Consider the following 7,916-nt stretch of genomic DNA (forward strand, 5'->3'; position numbering starts at 1 on the left):
CAGAGGGCTCCATGCTCCTGGTAGCTGAGCTAGTGGCCACAGCCAAGGCCTCTGGCAGTTGGGGGACTGAAGGTCTGAGAGGTGGCTCAGTGCACCCCTGCCCCTGAAGCCCCGTGGCCATGGCAAGGTGCAGGGACTGGGAGGGAAGACCCAACCAGAGGCCACCCTGGCTCCACGGCCGCTGCAGGACCACTCCCAGCCCCACCAGGTGGTGTCTGTCTAGAACCAGGAAGAAAACCTTTTCCCTTGATTGTTCTTTTTAAACATGGTTGCTGAACATTGACACAGAAATCACCTGACATAAAACTGGAGCCGTTCACAGCTGCAAATGACCCAGAAGTTATCAAAATGTAGTGACCACAAAGAAAGGACCTTGTGTCCCCAGGTGGGCCTCCTGTGTGCAGGTGCAGCTGCGGCCCTGGGAATGCTTATGTGGGCAGGGCTGGGCTCCAAGGTCTCCCTCAGGGAAACAGAAGTAGGAACCTACTCTGACAGCTCTGCTCAGGACAACACCCCCTGATGGAGACAGGGGCAGCTCCTCATGAGTCCCTGATGTCCTGGTGATTCTTGGGCACAGCCTGAATCTCAGTTTCTTCATGAAGGGTGGGGAGGGCTGCCCAGACACCATAGGTCACACAGGTCCTCCAGGGGACAGCCCAGCCGCCGAGGGTCACACAGGTCCTCCTGGGATAGCACTTTGGTGGGTTTGTGGTCCAGCAGGTACCTATTCAAGTGGCTCTTGTCACACCACACAACTTCGATCCCATTGGCCAGGTCCACCTCCATCACCTGGTGACAGGCCAAGGTCAGTCAGTGAACCTCCACAACCAACACCCCCAAAAAAGCTCCCATGTAATAAACATCACCCTGGTCCATGGGGATGTGGGCCTGGGACTGTGGCCAGCACTGGTAGCTGAAGTCCTCACGGGACACCCAGTAGAAACTGGGGTGCAAGGTGCCAAAGAGGGGGGACAGGATCTCCATGCCCACATGGTCACAGAACTTCATGTCCACATCCGCACACAACAGGTCGTCCACCTCATGGAGGAAGCGCTGCTCACAGAAGTGGATGACCATTGCCATGTACTGTATGGACACATCCTGCTACTGTGGGGCACTGGGGACCTCAAGGGCCACAACCCTCCAGCCCTCCCAGCAGGGCACACAGGCCTGGCAGCTTTCTGGTCAGTGATGATCTAGTAGGTGACCCTGTGTCCCACCATGATGGGCTTCTCTGCCCTCTGCAGGGACAGCTCCAGGAAGACCACCTATGTACAGGGACGAGGGACAAAGTGGGAGGAGGGTCACAGTCAGAGGCTGACCGCAGGACCCGAGAGCTGGGGGCCATGTATGTGTGCACCTTCTTCAAGGAGGCAGGCCCTGGACTGCTTTAAGCAACAGTCACTCTCCCAGCCTGTCCTGAGCAACTCTGCTTGTGAGGCCTCCCTATCTTCTGTTCCCAGAGATGGGGGCCATCAGCACCCCATCATACAAAGGGGAGCCTGAGACTTCAGAGGCAAGAAACCAACCCCACAGTCAGCATGCTGGAGCCAGAAACACTCCCCCTGTGCCAAGCTCCCGGGCAAACCCTGCAGGTACCCTCCCCTGGCCAACCCCCTGCATGTTCTGCCCACCTGCCAGGAGTGGAGCACCTTTGGGCACAGCCCTCCTTCCTATGGCCTACAGACTGGCTAGAATCAGCAGGGCTGGTTTCCTGCTCCACTTTGCTTTGAGGGGGCTGTCTCTGGCCCCCACAGAGCTGTCTCCACCCCCATAGGGTCCTCTCTTGAAGGCTACTGGGCCTCTTGCTGACAAGTTCCATCAATCAACCGCTGCTATTCCTAGGAGCGGTCACCCTCGAGCTCCCCCAGATCAGGAATCAGGTCCAGACCATGGGCAGGGAAGGGGAAAGAGGACCACTGGAGGAAGAGAGGCTTGCTTAGGCCCCAGCCATGAATCCAGGAGTGGAAGCTTCCAGGTCCAGTACTACATCTCCCAGGCTCCAAGAATTTGGAAGTCTTGTCTCTCTGAGGGGTCTACCTGTGGGGACAGCAGCTCCCGCATTGTCAGCAAGGCTGGTGAGCCCCTCTGAGACTGATTTTTTTCTTAAGGTTTTATTTATTTATTTGACACAGAGAGAGAGATAGTGAAAGAGGAAACACAAGGAGGGGGATTGGGAGAGAGAGAAGCAGCATGCTTCCAGTTGAGCAGGGAGCCCAACATGGTGGGGTTTGATCCCAGGACCCCATGATCATGACCTGAGCAGAAGGCAGATGCTTAACGACTGAGCCACCCAGGCACCCTGAGACTGACTTTTTCACATAGGCACTAAGCCTACTTCCCAGTGCCTGCCCCAAACCTGGCAGCTTAGTAAATCACTCACACAGGGAAAGTGGGCATTACATTTAAAAAGGGGACAAAGCAGCTGGCAGACAATGAGTCATGTTACCGGGTGGCAAGTCCAGGTCCAGCCAACAGGGGAACAAGCCAGACATGAAGCGGGGGCAGAGGAGGGAGAAGAGTGCAGAGGAAGAGGGCAGAGAGAATGTAAAGGCCTGGAGTCAGGCCTGAGGCACATGTGGGAGACCACACACCTGGGAGCCCCACGGGGGTTAGGGGGCATATGTTGGGAGAGAAAAGGCTGGAGAGGACAGGAAGCTGGGGAGCAAATCACAGAGATGCTCAAAGTATGTGTTCTGAAAAGACCACTCTTCTGGTTACCGGAGAAGAATGGGCTCTGTACAGCAGAGGGCAGGGACACCCTAACCTTAAGCCCTAACCCTAACCCCACCCTAACCCTAATCAAACATCATGCTTAATTTTGAGGACTGACAGCTCTACTCTGAAATCACAAAAAAGTCCATCATGCTGGCTTTCACTCCTTGCTCAGTATTTTACTAAAAGTTCTACCCAAAACAATAAGGCAAGAAATAAGGAATCCACACGTGAAAGGAAACAGTAGAACTAGGTCTATTCAGAGACCAGAGATGGCATCATCTTATACAGAGATCTTCCTAAAGAATACACAAAAAATGGGGTGCCTGGGTGGCTCAGTGGGTTAAAGCCTCTGCCTTCCGCTCAGGTCATGATCCCAGGGTCCTGAGATCAAGCCCCACATCGGGCTCTCTGCTCCGCAGGGAGCCTGCTTCCTCCCCTCTCTCTCTCTGCCTGCCTCTCTGCCTACTTGTGATTTCTCTCTCTCTGTCAAATAAATAAAATCTTTAAAAAAAAAAATGAATACACAAAAAATGATCACAGCCAGTTCCCAAATTCTGCAAAGTTACAGGACAAAGTATCAATCTCTCTTATTTGTATACACTAGTAATGAATCATCCAAAAAGGAATTTAAGAAAACAATTCCATTTTAGGGGACATCAACATTGACAAAATACTTGGGAATAGATGTAATCAAGGTGTACATCTTGTACACTGAAAATTACAAAACATTGCTGAAAGAAAGTAAGGGAAACCTAAATAAAGCTGAGGACACCCCATGGTGATGAAAAGACATACTATTGATAAGATGGCAGCAGTACACAAAGCAATGTGGAAATCCAATGTGTTCCCAAGAAATCTCACAAAGGCCTTTGGGTGGGAAGAAATGCACAAGCTAATTGTAACAGTCATATGGAATTTTAAGGGACCACAAGTTAGCCAAAACCATCTTGAAAAAGAAAATCAAAGGTGAAAGGTCATACTTCCAAAGTTCAAATCTTAATACAAAGCAACAGTAAATAAAACATTGTGATACTGTCGTAAAGGTATGCATACACCTGAAACAAATAATAAATTACAAGTTAATTAATTGAATTTAGATTTACAAAAATTTTTAAATAAATTAAATACATATATTTTAAAGTATGCATACAGATCAGTGGGATTTAACTGAGAGCCCAGAAATAAACCCCTTCATCTATGGCCCACCGAATTTTGACAAGGGTGGACAACATTACACTGGGGGGACATAATGGTCTTTTCAACAAAGGGTGCTAGACTATCAGCTATCCATGTATAGAGCAATGGAACTGGACCCTTACCTCATACCACATATACACATTAACTCAAAATAAGTTAAAGGCTTAAACATAAGAGGTAAAATTATAAACTCTAGAAGAAACAAATGGGGATAAATCTTCATAACCTCGGATTTAGCAATGCTTTTAGATCTGACACCAAAGCATAAGAAGGGAAAGAAATAAATAGATAAAATAATATCCTCAAAATTAAAAATCTGTCCCAGGCACCCGGGTGGCTCAGTTGGTTAACTGTCCGACTCTTAATTTTGGCTCAGATCATGATCTCAGGGTTATGAGATTGAGCCCCTCATTAGGCTCCACTGAGTGTGGGGCCTGCTTAAGATTCTCTTTCTTTCTCTCTCTGCCCCTGTCCACTTTCACACTCTCTCTCACTCACTCTTTAAAAAGAAATGTAAAATTTTTTTTAAATATTTGTACATCAGATGATACTATCCAGAAAGTGAAAAGACAGCCCCCAGAATGGAAGAAAATATTTGTACAATATTTATCTAGTAAGAGTCTGTTGCCCAGAATATGTAAAGAGCTTTTACAACTCAACAAAAAGACAACCCCATTTTTAAAATGGATGAAGGACTTGGATAGACCCTTCTCCAGAGAAATCATACAAACAGTGAAGAGCACATGAATAGATGTTAAACATAATTAGTCTTTATGGAAATGAAGATTTAAACCAGTTAGATGTCCTTTTACACAAGTAGAATCACTATGACCAAGAAAACTAAAAATAACAAAAGGATATTGAGAAACTGAACCCTCAAACCTCGCTTGTCAAAAATGGTGCAGTCTACATATAAAATAGATTGGTGTTTACTCAAATAGATCCAAGCAGAATTACCTTAGCGTTCAACAATTGTCTTCCTAGATATATACCCCCCAAATTGAAAACTCTGGTCCAAAAAAACAAACACAAATGTACAGGGATATTCATAGTAGCAGTGTTCACAATAGGCAAAACCCAGAAACTATGCAAATGTCCATCCATGGGGAAAAGCATAAACAAAATGAGGTAGATCCATAAATGGCTATCTCTGCTCTATGAAGGAATGAAGTAAAATGGTTCATTTGTGGGGAAAAAATATGGTGGTTCCTTAAAATACTAAACACAGAATTCCACTGCAGCCTATATGCCCCCCTCCACAAAATTCAAAGTAGAAGTACCTATATTCAGAGCAGCATTTCTCACAACAGCCAAAAGGTGGAAGCCACCCAAGTGTCCACTGACAGATGAATGGATAAACAAAATGTGGCTTATACACCATGGAACATGATTCAGCCTTTAAAACGCAGGGAGTTCTGACACAGGCTCCAACACGGGTTGAACGTGGAAGTCATTATGCTGAGTGAAATCAGCCAGTCATGGAAGGTTGGATACTGTATGATCCCACTTGGATGGGGTGTCTGGGACACAAAGCTGGATGTGGCTGCAGGGGGCTGAGGGGAAATGACAATGGGGAGCTGGTGTTTCATGCATACAGACTTCCTTGGGGAGAATGAGAAATTCTGGAGAATGATGTACAACCACGGGAATTCAGCTAAGGCCAGACAATTATGTACCTGAAATGTTTTAAGGGGTCAATGTTCTTATGTTTAGTCATTGTGAAAAAGTGAATGAAAGACTGATGGATGTTAAAACGTGGATGGACACTGAAAACACCCAGTGACATAAGCCATGTAGAAATACCACTCAGATGGGAGCCGTCTGTGCTCCTTAAGTCCATCAAGGTTACCCAAATAAGGGAAAGTCCTGGAAGAAGTTCCAGAAGAAGAAAACTGGATCCGAATGGAGAAGACATTTCAGACTGTCGGGAAGGTGGTAACAGCTAAAGTGGGCCTGTGGTCTGGGTTCAAATGTGGGAACCATCACGATTTCCTCACTGGGAGTTATGTGGTGGTTGTGTGGGACAGTGTCCCTGTTTGGGGTAAAATGCACGGAAGTAGACCGTGTGAAGTGGCAAACATGGTAAAGAAACAACAGCTGGGGAGTCTGAGTGTGCAGATAAAGCACATATGTGCTGCTGTGACAAGTTATTGCAGATCTGAAATCACCACAGAGTAAATGACTCTTCCAAACATCCACGTTAGCACCACATCACAGAAGCGAGAGAGGACATCAGACTTCCGGATGGAGGCCAAGCCCTCCCAGATCCAGTTCACCCACCGTGGAGAGGCCACTTGCCCCTGGAGGAGGCCACATGTTAGCAAGAGACTCACGGGAGGATTAAATCAGGAGCCCCCACGCCTTGGGTGCAGTAGAAGCAGTGGGATTCGGAATTCCGATTCTCCACAACGCTCCACTACAATCTAGTTAGAACTGTGAAAAAGCATGAAGGGAAGCCTCAGTAAAGTGGACTGGGGATACCAGAAGGGGAGACTGTAAGGGGGCGCCTGGTGCTCAGTGCCCATTACAGACTTCACATTACAATCCCCCATGGGAGGGACTCATCCATTCCAGGCCCCACAGGGGAAGCTGGAGGGTTCATCTCTTACAAGAAATCCACCATTCCCGCACCTCGGCTGCTGAGAATCCTCCACCACCCCGAACCCCTGCCTTTCTCCAGTGGACTTTCCTTCCAAGCAACCCTCCCAACTTCTTCCTCTTTCTCCATGAAATCATGTTCCTCTCCTTTGCTTCTTGCACTTGTCTGATGTGACCATAGCTTGCTCACCCCAGATTGCCATTCTCTGCTATTCCCAAATAAACCCATTTTGCAAGTCAAATAACTGGCAGGTTGAGTTTAAGGAAAACAGAACTAATAAATTCAAGAAACTTGCAAGGAACAAAATCAATATACACAAATCAATTGCATTTCTACATGTTCCGAAGGAACCATCAGCAAGAAACTATGAACAATCTCATTTACTACTGCATCCAAAAGAACAAGATACCTAGGAGTCCCCTGAACCAAGGAGGTGATGGAACTGTCCTCTGACAGCCGTGGGACACTGATGACGGACAGGGAGGGAGACACATGGAGACAGGAAGACACAATGTGCTCAGGGAAGAACCGATACTGGGAAAATACCTACTTTCCCCAAAGTTGTCTACCAAGTCTGCACTGTTGTTCCCGAACTTCCAAACTCCCAACTAACCCTGAAGCAGGTGTGGACATGGGAAGGACCCTGCAGGGCCAAGGCAGGGGGAGCATGAGCACCAAGGCAGGCAGCCCCTCCCTAACTGAAGACTGAGTCGTCCCAGGAACTGAATCTGCACGTGTACAAACAGAGACGCAGGACCCGGGGCTCATCCAAGCCCAGAAAGGGGGACCCCATGCACAGCACTGTGAGAGGCCACATCAACAGACACAAAACCACGGAAGAACCAGTGTCTACACAATGCGCCTTTCCTCCTGGGGTCCTGTGACCATGCACCCCCTCACCAGTCCCCGCTCAGGTGGCTTCTCCTTACCTTCTCCTCCAGCGGCTTGTCCTCAGTGGGCAAGACTGCTGTTAGTGTGGACATGGCCCCACGTCCTCCACAGTGTATCCTGTCAGTGTGGATGTGGACCCACATCCTCCCCAGCTTGTCGTCTCAACGTGGGAGCGGCCTCATGTCCTCCAGAAGTCTCTATAGCAGGTTTTGAGGAGGCCCCACTCCTGTCCCAGATGCAGCTGTGCAGGCCAGGTTCAGGGCAGGAGCTGGGGTCCTGCACCCTCTGCAGGTGGGGTAGGCAATGCAGGACTAGGGGAGCTCACCCTTCAATGGAAGCACCTGCTCCCTCCCGGGGTCCAGCTGGAGACATTTAATTCTGGAAATTCAAGCTGCATGAAGCCCAATATCCTTCAACTTCTCCAAAAACAGCTAAGGAACAATGAATTGGAAACAGTATGGAATGATAACAGTCCCTGACACAAATGGTGGCACCAAACATGACCCTGGCC

General features: G+C 48.3%; 1 pseudogene; it reads right to left on the minus strand.

Moving 5' to 3' along the window:
* Nucleotides 1-539: 539 nt before the first annotated feature.
* LOC125109838 (histo-blood group ABO system transferase 2-like) lies at nt 540-7,497 on the minus strand (annotated as a pseudogene).
* Between the last annotated feature and the right edge of the window lie 419 nt (nt 7,498-7,916).

This window comes from Lutra lutra, chromosome 9, assembly GCF_902655055.1.
Source record: "Lutra lutra chromosome 9, mLutLut1.2, whole genome shotgun sequence".
In the NCBI taxonomy this organism is placed as follows: Eukaryota; Metazoa; Chordata; class Mammalia; order Carnivora; family Mustelidae; genus Lutra; species Lutra lutra.